Source organism: Podarcis tiliguerta, assembly GCF_965153285.1.
Source record: "Podarcis tiliguerta genome assembly, chromosome: 1".
NCBI classification, from domain to species: domain Eukaryota; kingdom Metazoa; phylum Chordata; class Lepidosauria; order Squamata; family Lacertidae; genus Podarcis; species Podarcis tiliguerta.
In genome coordinates, this window is record NC_139534.1 from 100,788,989 (window position 1) to 100,805,706 (window position 16,718).

General features: G+C 40.9%; 1 protein-coding gene across 11 annotated transcripts in view; it reads left to right on the forward strand.

The window, feature by feature from the left end:
• NPAS3 (neuronal PAS domain protein 3) overlaps positions 1-16,718 on the forward strand; it is a 604,332-nt gene that overhangs the window by 61,717 nt on the left and 525,897 nt on the right. The gene's annotated exons all lie outside the window — the stretch shown is intronic.

Genomic DNA, 16,718 nt, shown 5'->3' on the forward strand with positions numbered 1-16,718 from the left:
CTCTGTGCCAGTTTATAAATGGTTCCCTCATGGCTGCCTAGAGCAAAGAATTCGTTGCCACTGGTGACCAGGCAAGTGGCTGTTTACAAGCTTGGAATAAACAAGATGGTGTTCCACCTGCTGTTTTTTATTGTCATGCTGGAGGTCAGTGGCACAACTATTTATTATTTTACTAGTTCATTGCTTCCTTCCACTTCCCTCATCACATAGGGATCTTAGAAATATACACTGTAGCCCTATCACCCTCTTTTCTTGTTTTTCCTATCTTGCTTGTTCCTGGGCAGAAATCAAAGTGAGCACAATCAGGAAGTAATTTCTCTTTGTCCAAATCGCATGTGGGAAAGTCGAGATAATTATTTGCCTGACTTCAGAAGCTCAACTCCACTTCAACATCACTGAACTTTTGGAAAACATTTTAATACATAAAAATGAATGCTGAAATTATCACCCTTGGGCATTATAAAGTATATCAATAGCCTTGGCAAAACTCTAACCAAGAGAATGAGTATTTGCACAGGTTTGCTAATTCCTTTAATGACAAAACCACACAGTTGCCTTCAATACTGCAGAACTCAGCAGCTGCCATTGGGGGAATGCTTTTACCTTAAAAATCAGAAATCTTAAATATAGGGCAGGTAGTTTTGGAGGTGCCATGTCCAGATTTAATGGTAAATATTAGTTCTCCCTAATTGAGTCACCATAACTTAGACCAGATGTTTCTGAACTACGATTCCCATCAACCCCGGCCATAATGGCCAAGTGGTCAAGGATTATTGGAGTTGTAGTCCAGCAACTTATGGGAGGCATCACATTGACTACCCTTTCCGTACACAGTTACTGTGAACTGGAATGATGAGGGCCTGTCTCTTTGCTTGAAAGAAAAGGTCATATGTACAATGATACTTGTGAACAATATGCTAGGACTTTGAACCTTCCCTTGTCTTAGTAGCACACCCAGAAACAGAAAAGAGTTTCTGTCCTGTTCTGGTTGAAAGAGTATCTGTCTTCCAGGTTCCTCAAGGAAATGCCATTAATTGCCTGGACCAAATTGCCTGTCAACCTTACACAGGCACGAGAGTGAGGATCACTTACTTATGGCAGCTATTCCTGTAGCAGATATTCATTAAGTACAGGCTAAACTGACTCTAAAGCAGTTAACTGTATTTTTAAACCAATCTGAAAATGTCTTGTGTAGAACTAAGAGTTTCTGTTCACACCATTTACCCCAAATATTGTCGCTTGAATGAAATTGTTGCTGAAGTTGCTGTATGTTTTGGTAAAAGCATCTTACCAGCTGAAGTTGCAATTTAATGCTGTGCACTTGATTGAACTTCATTTTTTCAGGCATAAAGGAAACTGCGTTACATTCCCGTGAACACGCCCACTTGCCACCTGACTTTCACTAAAAGCATGTCCACTTGGTATAGTTTTCTTTTTTAGATAAGGGCTTGTATAAATTAGCTCAAGTGCTGCTGCATGATCGTTTTCTATTTCTTTTGTGATGTTCCGAGAATTACTCCATCACAAATTTAAAGATATTCTGAGAGAGGAGAAAATAATAAGAAAATTATGGGAGTTGTAGTAACCTTGATTTCAAATGAAATGTGTGTCTTGTGTCTTTATTTCATTCTTAACTAAACTAAACTATGACTAAACAAGCCCTGTGCACCTTCCTCTCCTCATGAGCTCCATTTTAATGAGTTATTTTTGCTTTAAAAGAAACCATAGCTTGACATGATATCTGAATTAGCAGCTATGATTTGTGTGAGCTCTCCAAACAATGATTACAAACCATGGCTTCATTTGAATTTCAAAAGCAGAACACTTAAAAATGGAGAGCATCAAGGAGGGTGAATTATGCTAAGATACTGGTAGGTTTCGAGAGCTCAAGGTTTCTAAGAAAGCAAAAATATATACAGCTGGTCCTCTATGTACACATAAGATCATAGGAAGTTACCTTATACCAAGTTAGACAATTGGCTTACAGGGGAATCCCCACTTATGCAGGTGTTCCATTCTGGGTCACCACACACACACACACACACACAGAGACACACACACATTCTGCCCTGTTCTGCCCTTGCCCCTCACACTTTCGGCACCAAAAACGGCATGCGGATATTCAGCTCAGTACTGTAGACATTGGCAGGCAGTGACTCTGTGACTTCATACAGCAAAAGGTCTTCTCCGTTCTTACCTGGAGATGGAATCTGGGACCTCCTGCATTCAAAACAGGTACTCTAACACTGAGTTGTGGCCCTTACCCCAATTTTCAGTATGACTTACCAGGTAGAGGTAAATAACACAACCATTATTTAAAACTATCTTTTAATTGGACCAACTTTTGTTGGTGCAGGAGTATGCTGGGGAAACCCAGCCAGATGGTGTGGGGTATAAACAATAAAATTATTATTATAACGCAAACAGTTTGCACTATGACCTGCTGCTTACCAGTAGAAGTGTTGCTCAACTACCCCCTGGTTACTGCATGTCACTGAGACCCACCCACACTGCCTGCAATAACATGTTATTTTAAACCATGCTTTAGGGTGATGTGCAAAAGTGGCAACAACCCACCGCAAGCCTTGGACTTGGGTGCTTAATCTCCTTGATTTCCACCCTGCCAAGAGACTAGTTTAGAAGATTGTACTTTCATTTGCGTAAACCATGGTTTCTAAAGCTGGCTTGTTGAAATTCATTATGGTTACTCTTAACCACAATTCTGGGTCTGGACAATAGGATAAATTCTGATAAATTAAAAGCAGAAGGAAAAGCTTCCAAATTTCTCTTGTCCATGCAGAAGGGACAGTCTGAGCTTGCTGTTATTTGTACATCTCACCCTAAACCAGGCATAGGCAAACTTGGTCCTTAGTATGTTTTGGGACTACAATTCCCATAATCCCTGACCACTGGCCCTGCTAGCTAGGGATCATGGAAGTTGTAGGCCAAAAACATCTGGAGGGCCAAGTTTGCGTATGCCTGCCCCAAACCCTGAATTAGTGTGATGGGCAAATATGGTTATTATTTCAGGCTCATCTCCCTGGCCTTAAGGGTCAGAAGTGTCAATTTTATTTGCGGAGTCAGGATGTATATTTGGCGTTTTCAGTAAGCTATATTCAGACTAATTTACATACCAAATTGCTAGTGTCTCTGCCTTTTTTGTTTACAATAGTTTTATACAGCCCAATAGCAAATATTTTTAGGCATCTATAGAGAGATTATTACTATTACCATGCTAGTTCAGCATAAGTAGAAAATATGTTGCTCTGATCTCATTTCCTTTTCAACTGAAGCTAATATTTCACAAACAGGAGTAAAAACTTTAAAGCCTTGTTTTCACGTCATTCAGTCACTGGAGCAGGGAAATCCCATTGCTGTAATTACCTCAGCAAATTATTTTATTGAAGGCTGAAGATTGCAGAGATCCTAGTCAGTACGTTACTGTGTCACATATCCCTAAACTGGTGGCTTCTGGATATGAGTGAAATACCTCAATGTGAACTTGGGAAGCCTGTTGTGAAGGTTTCACAAAATATGCCATTGTGTTTCTGTTTACACTATTAACACTGATTGTATTGTTTAAAACATATACAAATTAATTAATATATAATAAAATTTTCTAAGCAGTATAAATTATCATTATCATCATTATTGTTATTAGGTGGCTTACAACATAGCTAGACGGCTTACAACATATCTAAAAACGTAATTAAAACATCAATCCTTAAAAACTTCCCTGCCTTCAGTTGTCTTCTAAAAGTCATATAGTTGTTTATTTCTTTGACAATTGAAGGGAATGTGTTCCACAGGGCGGGCGCCACTACTGAGAAAGCACTCTGCCTGGTTCCTTGTAGCTTTGCTTCTCGCAGTGAGGGAACCGCCAGAAGACCCTCGACACTGGACTTCAGTGTCTGGGCTGAACAATGGGGGTGGAGACGCTCCTTCAGGTATACTGGCCGAGGCTGTTTAGGATTTTAAAGATCAGCACCATCACTTGGAATTGTGCTCGGAGATGTACTGGGAGCTAGTGAAGATCCTTTACAACCGGTGTTATACGGCCCCAGCGGCCACTCTCAGTTAACAGTCTAGCGGCCACATTCTGGATTAGTTGTAGTTTGCGAGTCACCTTCAAAGGTAGCCCCACGTAGAGCGCATTGCAGTAGTCCAAGCAAGAGATAACCAGGGCATGCACCACTCTTGCAAGACAGTCTGTGGGCAGGTAGGGTCTCAGCCTGCGTACCAGATGGAGCTGGTAAACAGCTGTCCTGGACACAGAATTGACCTGTGCCCCCATGGACAGCTATGAATCCAAACTGACTCCCAGGCTGTGTACCTGGTCTTTCAGGGGCACGGTTACTCTGTTTAGGACCAGGGAGCTCCCCACACCTTCCCACCTCCTGTCCCCCAAAAACAGTACTTCTGTCTTGTCAATCTCAATCTGTCATTCGCCAGCCATCCGACAACCACCTCCAGACACTCACACAAACAAAATCAAAATCAAAACAGCAACAGTATAATAATTAAAACAAAAAGACAACATAAAGCCAGCAAAACAGTAGTATAAAAGTTCATGGAAACAACTAAAAACTGGAGTTCATATGAAAAATGTCTGATCCTATGGGTCAGGGAAAGCCTGGACGAAATTATAAGTATTTACAAGACATTTGAAGTAACGGATGTTTGCTGCTTCATGTATGAAATATTATTTGAGAAAGGTATTCAACCAATCAGTCACTAACTGCCAAACATTTACCACCTGTGCAAGAAAGTTCTGATCTTAAATTCATGAGCTATGTCTGCATATCAGGGTATAGGAGGGAGGAAATGGGACTTATGGGCTGTCCAGTGTTCTGCTAAAAAACCTGCTTTATCAGGCTCCTGCCTCTGTTGTTAACTTGGAGCATCCATTCCATCAGGCGATAGCAGAGGCAGGATCTTTCCATCAGCTGAGCTGAGAGACTAGAACTTTTGGCCCCTCCTTTTCTTGAGCTCCTTCCATTTCTAACTCATTGTTGCGTGTCGAGGTCCCCAGGGCCACCCCAATAACTCACACATCACACAGAATTTTTTGATTAAGATTTTTGGCATAATTTTGGCCACAACTTTATTGAAATACAAATTTGTGAGTGGTTGCTTAGGCATTGGTTGTGACTATTTGCCCCCACCATGGGGGACAGACTGACATTCCGCACGATGCGAAAGTCAGAATAGGGGAATACACTTGGGGGTTATGCGGAGCAGGGAACCTGCCCTCACCCCAAATGCAACCAGGAGCTCATTCCTATGGCCCGAGCCCCCTTGACAGAGTGGACAAGCAATAGTTAGCCCCCAATTCCTTTAACGGAATCCCTTGCAGCAGCAGCATTAGAGGGGCAGGCACTCAACCACTTCCCCTCAACCAACCAAGCCATAAACCAATGCCTAACCGCAACCTTACAAGTTGTGACGATTTGCTGCGCAGTAGGCAAAAACCAAATGGCCCCAGCCAATCAGCCAGATGGACAAAATTCCTACCAGGCCCCTGCCCCAAGAGCAGATGACCCCATGGCAGGCATAGCAAGGTCAAAGCGAACAACCCTAATTCTAGGGAAGGGGGGATGGGCAACCCAATGCATGGTCGAAAAGAGGAAGCCCTAGCCTCGTGCAAGGAGTTTTAGCATTTCTGGCTGTCAATCAACAAATGGCAACATTAACTTCTTCCCAACAACAAGGGAAGCTCCAATCGCATCAGTGGCCAACGAACAATTAGCCTGTCCCCAACTTTGGAGTGCCCTGGCGGCCCCCACCACAACACGTGCTCTCCATGAAGGAGAACACGCTTTACAGGAATCCTGTAAGTAAGAGCTGGGTCCAGATTTGCTATTCCCTCTTAGCCTCCCAGTTAGTTTTGTTGTTGTTGTCACGACTTTTAATATTGTACACCTGAGTGCAGGGACTGGCTTCTTATTGATACAGTGGTACCTCGGGTTACATACGCTTCAGGTTACATAGGCTTCAGGTTACAGACTCCGCTAACCCAGAAATAGTGCTTCAGGTTAAGAACTTTGCTTCAGGATGAGAACAGAAATCGAGCTCCGGTGGCGTGGCGGCAGCAGGAGGCCCCATTAGCTAAAGTGGTGTTTCAGGTTAAGAACAGTTTCAGGTTAAGTACGGACCTCCGGAACGAATTAAGTACGTAACCCGAGGTACCACTGTATTTGTAAGCTGCTCTGCAAACCCCTTTTTTGGCTGACGAGCAGAGTAAAAATACTTTAGAACAATCAAACTTGTGTTAAGACATGCTAATCATTGGAACGAAGTATTGCCACGTGTCAGAAGGTTCGTAGTTTCGAACAATTGTCTGTTTTGTCTTTGATATTTATTTTGTGCTGTTACCTGTGGAAGCAGGCTTAATATAACACCCTATCCGCTAGTCCTGTTTGCTACATGCTTGCAGCCTAATTTCCATTATATTCACTGTGTTATATAGAAATACTTAATGTCAGGAAGGCAGTATTTACTGAAATACACAAGTTCAGAATTCATCATGATTCTGTGTGAAATCCACTCGCCCTTTGCTCCCCACCCCCCTCCTGAATTGGAATGAAATGTGCCTTAAACTGTAGTGAAATACATCACATGCAGCAACAGTGGGCCCTTGCTTTGCCTCTATTCCTGGTGTGAAATCGATACACTATCTTTCCTCCTGACCTGTTCTGTGACCTCCATTGCAGCTTTCATGCTGAACAGCAATTGCTTTGAACAGCCTGGGTCTGCCAAGGCTCACAAATGATTCCCCGCTTTTGTCTAAAACTGATGCTGATAACAAAGGAATGATTTTAAATAATGCAGTTGTAGTCGTTTTCTAATTATGAATTACATGAAAGTGCATGCTCTTCTATTATTAAACCGTTTCAACAGCAGATACAGTGGGTATATAAGCGAAATTGCTTCATACTGGGACAACGCAGGATTTCTGTCCTGAAATTTTTTTTTCTGCTAAAGTTTACGTTGCTTGTGGAAAACAGCAGGTGTAATAATAAAACATATTGTGGGGGGTAGTTAAGTGGAATTTTATATTCCTGTTGAATTTTGTAAACCCTGAAATGTAATTTTCACACCACTGCCAGAGAAGAAAAGTAGGTTGGACACAATTTAATTTCCCAGGTTTCCTAACCACAGTCTTAAACTAAATCAAAGTTAAAAATGGGCACTGAAAATAGTCAACTATTTCTGTAAATTTGAACTTACATATACAGAGTATATGTAAATAGTAGTATTTTAAAATATTTTAGACATTTACCTTAAGATGTGGGGGAATTATTGAAGTTATAATTGGCATTTACACTTGCATCAAGAAATCCATTGTTCAATTAGGTAGATTAGGCTAATAGTTGTTACTGGCTTTGAAATTGAGAAACTGTCTGGTGTTATGCTGAAGTTATTATTGCTTACAATATGTATTGGTAAGGAATAAAATGCAGAAGGACAGTTTTAAATATCTGTCTTTTGAGACTTTTCACACCTGCGATTTAAAAAAAATGAATACATCAATAAATATTGCTGAAACTATGAGTTGCTTAAAAAGCATTTTTAACAACACAGCATAACTAATCGAAATTACATGGAATAATACTAGCTTACTTTTACATTTCATTTATGGTGTGATGTACACGGAAATTGTCTTTTCTGTCAAACAGCAAGACGAATATTGCTTCTGACAAACTCCACTATAATAACTACTATATAAAACCCACACCCCTCTGTTTCTTTCATTCATTCCAGCTGTTATCAGCATAGCTTCATTTCTGATGCACTAGAGAACTTTTTTTTTTAAGGTCTGGTAACAAGTGATTTTCCATAATGTAAAGAAACTTGTGTGTGGTTGTGAATCACTGATGTAACTAAGAGAGAACTGTTGTATTACAGTATTATCTTCAATAGTAAACATAACTCATTTGAAGATTTCTTATTATTTATTTCCAGTCACATTTATATTAGTTTATGTGATGGCTGCCATGTTTCCTTCCCCAAATAACCCTGGAATGATGGTCCAAACCATTTTGAGATTAAAATATTGGGTGAGGGACAGGCCTCCTAAAGGGGAACTGTGCTGCCACTCTGTGTGGTAGCAGCAAAATAAGGTTCTGTTAATCTCACATTTTTTGATTGTAACCATTGGTCATCACTGTTTAAAACAAGGGAACTGGGCATGATACATAAATTAAGCATAAATAGATAAAAGCCAGATGAATTAAATATGTCAGCATACCCAATGAAAAAAATAACTACTATCTTCAGATCAAACAGTTATGTACCTAGATTTAAAATCCCTTCTTTAAATAAAGAAGATAAATAACTATTAACCATAACAAATAAAATTTACAAAAATAAAACTGAAATAATTGAACTAGTCAGGCTTTTCCAGTAGAATCTTATGCATTTGTCTTACAAAATTTGACTCGGGTGTATGGTAGTGCTATTAAGAAAGTGGCAAGTCTTCTCAATATCTTGATAGCCTTATTGTGAAAAAGCAGAAAATCTGTATTTTGACACACTCACCAAGCAAGTGTCAGGAACCTTGTGATCTCAACTCTAGTTCCTAGCTGTCAAACTGTGGTTTAGAAACCAGAAAATGTACATCCAAACTGAACCATTGAGCTATTCTCATTCAGTGAAAAAAAGAAGATCTGTGCAAATATTTTACAATTAGTGGAAATATCACTATTTCATGGTAAAAGAACTAAAGACTACATATTACTCTGGATCCTTTTGAAACTGTATCTCAAACTTATAATACAGTAGATTACTCTTGACATGAACAGCATTTTCTAAAATTTGTATTAAAATCAAATCCCCCTAAGTCATATTACTACTTCATTATAAGCATGAATGAGTAATACAGGGTTTGTTCTCTCCAATGAATTGTTATGCAACAAGACTTGATGGTAATTCTACCTTTCCCAAAATCTGATATCAGGCAATTTATCTTCTAAACAATACTCCCGAGTACTAAACCTGAAATGTTCTGGCATCAGCCCAAGTCAAACTTCAAGAAGCTGATTCTCAGGAGCATTTCCCCAACTCCATAAATGTGATTGTTTTAATAAATAGTGTACACGTGTCAAGATTACTTGTAGTGCTGCCTGTTTATGTTTACTTGTTTTCCTGAAACAAATGTCCATTACCAAATAGATATTGTTTAGAAGTTATTTTAGGCACTCACTATAAAAACAGATCCAGTAACATATTGAGATGGTAGCTTGTTGAATGGGGAACATGTTCTTGGATGTGTTTCTTTAAAGTAAACATGGACAACGTATGACTCATGAGCTGCAAGCAGCCCTTGAAGGCCTTCAGCGCGACCCCCAAACCCCCAATTCCCTGCCGTGTTGCAGTTTTACCTGCAAGAGATGTCCCTGCAGGAAAAGAAGAGTGTTGGATCTGTTCCCTGATTCTGCTCAGTTGGTGAGAGAACAGCAAATTGGAAATATGGAGCCTGCCAGTTCCATGCTTCTAAAAGGTCTCCTTGCCCACTTGCTGTTCTAGGACCAGTTAAGCTTTTAAAGGTTTGGGTGCACTTGTACATCTCCAGCCCACCTCACCCCAATGAAATGAAATTCTAGTTCATGAAGTCAGTTTGCATCTTTCAGCTGCTGCTGGCTTTTTAATTTTATTGAATGTGCGCAACAGAGAGAATAGAGCTGGGTTCACGGCTCTCATGGGCCAGGAGTCAGCTTTTCACCTGCTGAGCAGCAGGCTGAAGGAGCAAAAGGCAAAGTGACTCCACCTGCTGCTGATCACCCTTTTTGCTCCTGATGAGAACCAGCTGGCGCCAACTTTCTTGAGCAGGATTTCCAGCCTCAGTCAGTTGCTGGAAATAGCATTTGTAGTTCCTGGCCAGACCATGCTGTGTCTTGCTTCCTGTGACCCTTGGCTTTCTTGATCCCCGGATCGTCTGATTATGTGAACTGAGATACTCCTGACCTTAGGACTGAACTGAACCTTGCATACAGACTCTGCCTCCAGGCAAGAACCCCCCTGAGACTCGGCTGGTTGGCTGGCTTCTCCCTCCGCTGAGTTCTGCTGTGGCTGGCAGCACAGGACAAAGGAAGGCTGAAATGGCAGAGAATCTATGGAGGCTGGAAGAGCACTCTTCAGTTAGATAAATAGATTAATAGCTGCTGAGATTAGCAAACAGGAGCAAAATTGTGCTGGAAAGACTCAGTATATTAATGTGTCTGCTGAAAAGTATTTTGGATCACTCTAGTTCATATTTCTTAAAACCAAAAATAATTGCCCGCTAAAATTCAGCAGAACCATGCAAGATTCACACACTGCTTCTAGCATGGCATCCATTTACCCATGCCTCTTCCGGCACTTGCAGAAAGCTTCATAGAGGGTTAGAAGGCTTGGGGGGCTGGTGGGCAGGTGCTGAAATGGCAGTGATTGGCGGCTGGTTGCCTAGAAGAAAGGCGGAGAAAGGGAAGTACTCAAATGTAAGGGAAGCAAGCTGGATGGCTTGGGGGGCAGCCATGTGTGCGACTATGATTGTGCAGGAGGAGGGGAGAGGGAGAATGAATATGAGAGAGAATGGATAATGTATGAATGTATGTGTGAGAGACAGACAAAGAGGAAATTAATAGATGTATGGAGGAGAAAGGAGAGAGAAAAGGTTGACCACCCATGTGGTTCATCACTCCTGAAATATTACCCACCCCTGGATTAAGGTAAAGGCAAGACGGGTACCTTTACATTCTGTAGGTTTATGTTGAATAAATTCATCTGTTGCAATTACTAAGATTCAAGTAAACATGTAGATGTACCTTGCACTAACATGCTCTGTACATGCTGAATCTCCCCCCCCCCCGACTTTCATACATGATACTTTGCGGTACTCAGGACTGAAGAACATTTGTGACTGCGGTAGTAGCAGTAGCAGAGAGCAGGTAGTAATCAGTTGGTGACTTTAATGGGTGGTTGCTGCCCTTCAGCTGTTGTGGTGCAAGCAGAAGTGACCTCCTATCCCAACATGTGGGATAATATATTTTTTATATGTATTTTTATTTCAATATAAAATAACACCGTATTTCAGTATTGCAAAATAGTTATCCACTAGTTCCACAGTATTTTGCAAACCATAAATCTGTCCATAATTCCTCCCAAAAATATATGCGAGTGCACCATTTGTTTCAGAATTTACACCTCTTTTCCCTTCATGGTTGCCATACCTTCAACCTTAGCACCTGCACATCTGGGGAAATGTTTGGAAAGTGAAGCCTGTTGTACATGCATAGGAGCATTGAATGTGCAGGGTTCCATATCATATGAAGATCCTGCACATGTGCAGCAGAGTAATAGATGGTGGCAATGAAGGCAAATTGTCACAGCCCAGCTCCCTTACCCTTCAGTAATGAGTGAAGCTCCTTAACCTGATTTGTAATTAACTTGTTGTTATGACCTCTTTGAATAACTGTCAGTGGAAGCTCATCTCCCCACCCGCACTACTGAAGGGTTTGGGTGGAATTCAACTAAATTGTTGTGTGTGCAGGACAAGGTCCACATGCACAGTTGCGCACACAATGTCTCCATGCCCATGTGCCCCCAAATAGGCTCTGTAGGGGCCATGCAGTGGGAGATGTTAGAAAGTTCCATTACATAAGTGGACCCAGTGTTAGACACTGAGATATGAATGTCTAGGCACACTTAAAAAAAAAAAAAAAACCAAAGCTGAAAATGAATGAACTGCTGCTAAAATATTGGGTTCATTTTTCACATGGTCTAGTCCAGGCTTCCTCAACCTCAGCCCTCCAGATGTTTTTGGCCTACAATGCCCATGATCCCTAGCTATCAGGACCAGTGGTCAGGGATGATGGGAATTGTAGTCTCAAAACATCTGGAGGGCCGAGGTTGAGGAAGCCTAGTTTAGTCCTTCCCATATTCTTAAGAGGGTCTCTTCTCCAGTTTTCAGAGCGCAGCTGGAAGTGGGCAGGCAGGAAAAGGTCCTCCTTTCCTGCCACTGTGCAGTTTTAATCTGAAATGTTAGGCCCAGAATTCAGAAACTGCTTGCGCTAATGAAATTCCCTGTTGCAAAATGCGCCTAGAACAATGGGAGTTTCAAACACTAGGGACCTCCTTCCTCATACACTGTGTTGAATTCCACCATTTATGTTAAGTTCAGGGGAAAACCAAGGTTAAGCTGTTAATGCTTTTGCCAACCCTCTGCTGCTGGTGGTTCCCTCCCCATTCCTTTCCCCCAGTTTATGAAATTGCAGGGGAAGAGAAGGAAAGCTGTCAAAAGCTGAGAATTCATCTTACGTTCTGTGGTTCCTATCTGTGATAAGGTAGATAGCATGGTCTGTGCCTCAACTGACTGATTTCTGGGAACTGAAGTGCTTTCTTTGCACCTCCTGAGGAATTCCTCAATAATGGATGGTATAAATAAATGCATTGCATGAGGACTAAGCGGAATTGTCACGATAAAACCTGAGCCTATGCTCAGGTTCCGCTATTAGCCAAACACTGGGGTATGCTTATATCCCAAGTCTGTACCTCAAGGATACCCCAAGAATCCCTATTTGGTGTCACAAAAAACATTCTTAGTTGGAGATGCCAGCATTGTTACAGTATTTTCCCAATAGATAGCTTAAAGGTGGTATGTAATCCAGGAAAATGTCAAAGAATTCAAACTGCAGCTTGCAGTTTTGCCATAAATTGTATCTTTTAGTTTTGCCTAGTCACATTTATTCACAGATGTGAAAATAATAAACAAGCTCTTTAGGTTTTCATTTCTTCCCCAAGTGTGGAAAGGAATGTTATTCTTCCCTTTCCAGGAGGCCATGGTTATAAATAGTATATCTTAAGCTATCCAGAGGATTTTGAGCTCATGACTATTCATTTTCAGGCAGTCATAGAATTGAAGAGTTGCCTTGTTCAATCCATTGCACTAACGTAGCCTAAATTTGTACTGGAGAATAGGTTATATACACTTACATCCTCTTTCCCCGTATCCCTTCTGAAGAGATTCTACAACTTCAAGAGGCAATTCGTTCCATTTCTTAAGTTACTAATACATTTCAGAATCTTTTCCACATTGTTAATTGTTTATATTGAGGTTTTGTCCGTTGATGCTTCAGAGCATGCGATTATGGGAAAACAATCACAGGACTTTCCTGGCCAAGATCTACCTTGTATTGGTACTGATTTCATGATTTCCATGATTCATTCATCCTCAAGAAAGAAAAACTGCCAGGAAATTGTATCTAATAAAAGAAACAATTTGGTAAACACTGTTCAACTAGACCAATTTTTTTTATTAAATCTATGTAAAGACAGAGATAAATTATTATTTAATATGAATCTAGCAGCAAGAATCTTGAATGCAAAATACTGAGAGGGAATGACAAAAAATGTACCCACTTGAGGGAATAGTACATTAAACTGTAGCAACTGGCAACTTTGAGGAAAATCACCTAGATTTTATAGGTCTGGCAAGAGAAAAAATAAATAGCTTTGAACAAGAATGGGCAATGTTTTAAGAACTTTGGAATAGCAAGCAAAGGATGACTACCTAAAATCCTTTTACAGTCTTATAAGAGGTCTATGGTCTTCCTCAAATTCTAAATCAAGCTATAAAGCAAAAATTCAAAACCAGAAAATGCAAAGTCAGCAAGCTGATTTAAGCATTTGTCCCTAATAGTTCTAAAGGCAATGACAGTTGCAGCTATATATCTATATATGCCTTATTTTTGTTCTGCCTATTTGGCTGGCTTATCACTTGAGTGTTTCATTTAACGGTTAAATGCTTAAACGGTTCAATTATTTATTGTTTGCTCTGCTATTGTTTTGCCTTTATTGCTTTCATTTACTCCTTGTATGTATGTTTGTATTTTTGTATTTATGTATGAATAAATAAGTATAACCTCACTTTGAATGTTCACAAATTGTTATAATTCACATGTCTGAAATATTATTTCAGTTACCAAGACCATTATTGTTGCAGATGTTTGTTTCTTACTGGATTATTTTCAGCTGCCTTGAGTATTGATGACAGAAGTGGGTATACTAATAGTGATGATAATAATAGGACCTTGCAGGATCAGAACAAAGATCTACTTCCTTACCTATCCATCTTTCTTTCTATTCTGTTCTTTATAGGGTGCCCTATTAAAAAAAAGGTTCCCTGGGTGGCTCTTGGGCAAAAATAGCAAGCTAATAATACAATATGATAAAACAAAACAACAAAGTTTTAAAAACCGAACTATTCCAATAGTTTTTTGAGATGTATGTTTATAAAATACATTTTTAGATGGCAACAAAGTCTTCCAGTCTTTTGGTTTTCCTTTACGTTTAGAGGCGCCTTTGTTTTTAGAAGTAAGCAATGATTCATGAAGAATCACTAATGGTACGAACAGGGTTTTTTTTAAAAAATTATTAGCTTTTCACAAATGTGTAGCTGAAAAAGTCCTGTTCGGATGGGATCCTCTAGAAGCAGATGGAGAATAGAAAAGTCTGCAAATCTGTTTTCAAAGGTGGAGAGCAGAGAGAGCCGTCCTTTCTTAATTTTAGCGGGGGGGGGGGGGGATCCTTTCTTTTAGATGGCTTTAAAAGGTGTTTAGACAAATTGGCAGAATATAGAGCTATCCATAGCTATTAGTCCTGGGATCAGTGGCAGCATGCCTCAGCATACCAGTTGCTGGGAACATAAGCAAAAGGACTCAGTTGCCCTCATGCCCTGCTTGTGGGCTTTCAGTTGGCAACTGGAAAACAAGATGCTCTGCTAGATGGGCCTTTCACATGATCCACCAGTAAAGACTGTATTTTTAGTTCAATTTGTTACTTACAATTATATAAATATTGCATTTCTGTAGGCAGAGGAAACCCAGATGGTTTCTCTATGTGAGACAAATGGATGGAAATGCATACTGAGTGTCATTTGCTACATATCTCTCCTAATCGGCATTAATGAACACAAAATTTACCTGACTGCAACCTTGCAGCTTTTCCGAAAGAGAAAGCAAGCAGGGCACACAAGCAAGTATCTCAAAGCTACCCCCTGTCTCCTTTCAGAAGGGGAAGAAAAGAGTCATTCGTGCAAATCTTTGTCTATCACTGCCATGGTCTGCAGGCATGGCAACAATGCTTCAAGATCAATGGGAACAAATGCCAAGTGGATGATAAAAGATTTTTAGCCATTGAGTTTGGTGCTTATCCATTGCTGGAAAAGGCAAGCACAATAGTGATGGCCATCAGATTTCCAACTGGTGATAACATGCCCCCCCCCCCAAATAGGAGCAAGTGATTGCCCCTGTCTGAGTGATACATATGACATAAATGCTTAAAAGGTTGAAAGTTACAACAAACTGACATGAAAACAAACTGTCCTGAATTCTGGAAATACGTTTTGCATGGTTATGTTTTCCATGCTACTGTGGCACAGACATGTTCCCTATGTACCCTGTTTCATAGTCCTCTAATTGTGGACTGAAATACTGAGTTGTAGAATTTTTGTGTGTGTAAAGCAGTTAAACATCTATGTGAATAATTTCGTCAGCACAAGCTATTCAGCTTGCCAGACAGAATGACACCCCCCCCCCCCCGATCTGCCACTTACATGCTGTTTTGGGGGTTCTCTTAAATTCTCCCTGAGCCAGTTTTAGGGGAGCTTGGGAGAGGGGAAAAGCCCCGTTGTGCTTGCGGAGGTCCTTGCACAGGGTTCCTAGTGGGACTAGTTAGTTGAATTCTGATCAATATCTCAAGATTTCTTTATGAGCTACACCATGTTACTCTCACTTGTTCAGAGATCTCTAAAAGCCCTATTTTTTAATTTTTAGTTTGGTTCCTGATGCAAAACTGAGCACTCTTAGGCGAGCCAATACATTATGGAATACAAACAGGTACATCAATGAAGTGAAATGCTTAGGTGGAAACAACCCAGGTCCACAAATGATGATGATGATGATTTATTATTTGTACCCCGCCCATCTGGCTGGGTTTCCCCAGCCACTCTGGGCGACTTCCAACAAAGATGAAAAATACATTAAAATGTCACACATTAAAATCTTCCCTAAACAGGGATGCCTTCAGATGTCTTTTAAATGTCAGGTAGTTGTTTATCTATTTGACATCTGATGGGAGGGCGTTCCACAGGGCGGACGCCACTACCGAGAAGGCCCTCAACCTGGTTCCCTGTAGCTTTGCTTCTCGCAATGAGGGAACTGCCAGAATGCCCTCGGCGCTGGACAGAACGATGGGGGTGGAGACGCTCCTTCAGGTATATGGGAAGAAGGAGAAGCAGGGCACTGCAGACAGAAAAATGTGCTGGGAATAATCGCTTCCCACTTCCTAGCCAAATCCTTACCCCTTACCCCTTACCCCCTAAAAGAGGGTGGCACAGTACCTTTCCCTGAAGTGCTGAACAGGGCCTTGTTCTTAGCATATACACAGCTGCAATTATGATGAAATGCTGACCTCAAGCAGAGATCAGGACTGGTTCCTATCAGCATCCTGAGGGATCCCTTTGCACTTGGAGCGAGCTCCTCTGTTGTCTTCTCCCACAGCTAACACAGGGGCAAAAGACGAGAGGCTATTACTTTCACACTGAAAGGGAGAAAAGTGGAGATTCAAAGCGTTGCTTACAGCTGATATTAAGACCTAGCCCAACCACAAGGTAGGGGTGGAGCAACTGTCTCAGGTGGCCTGTTGCTGGAGAATTGACACCAGCACTGATTAATAGTGAG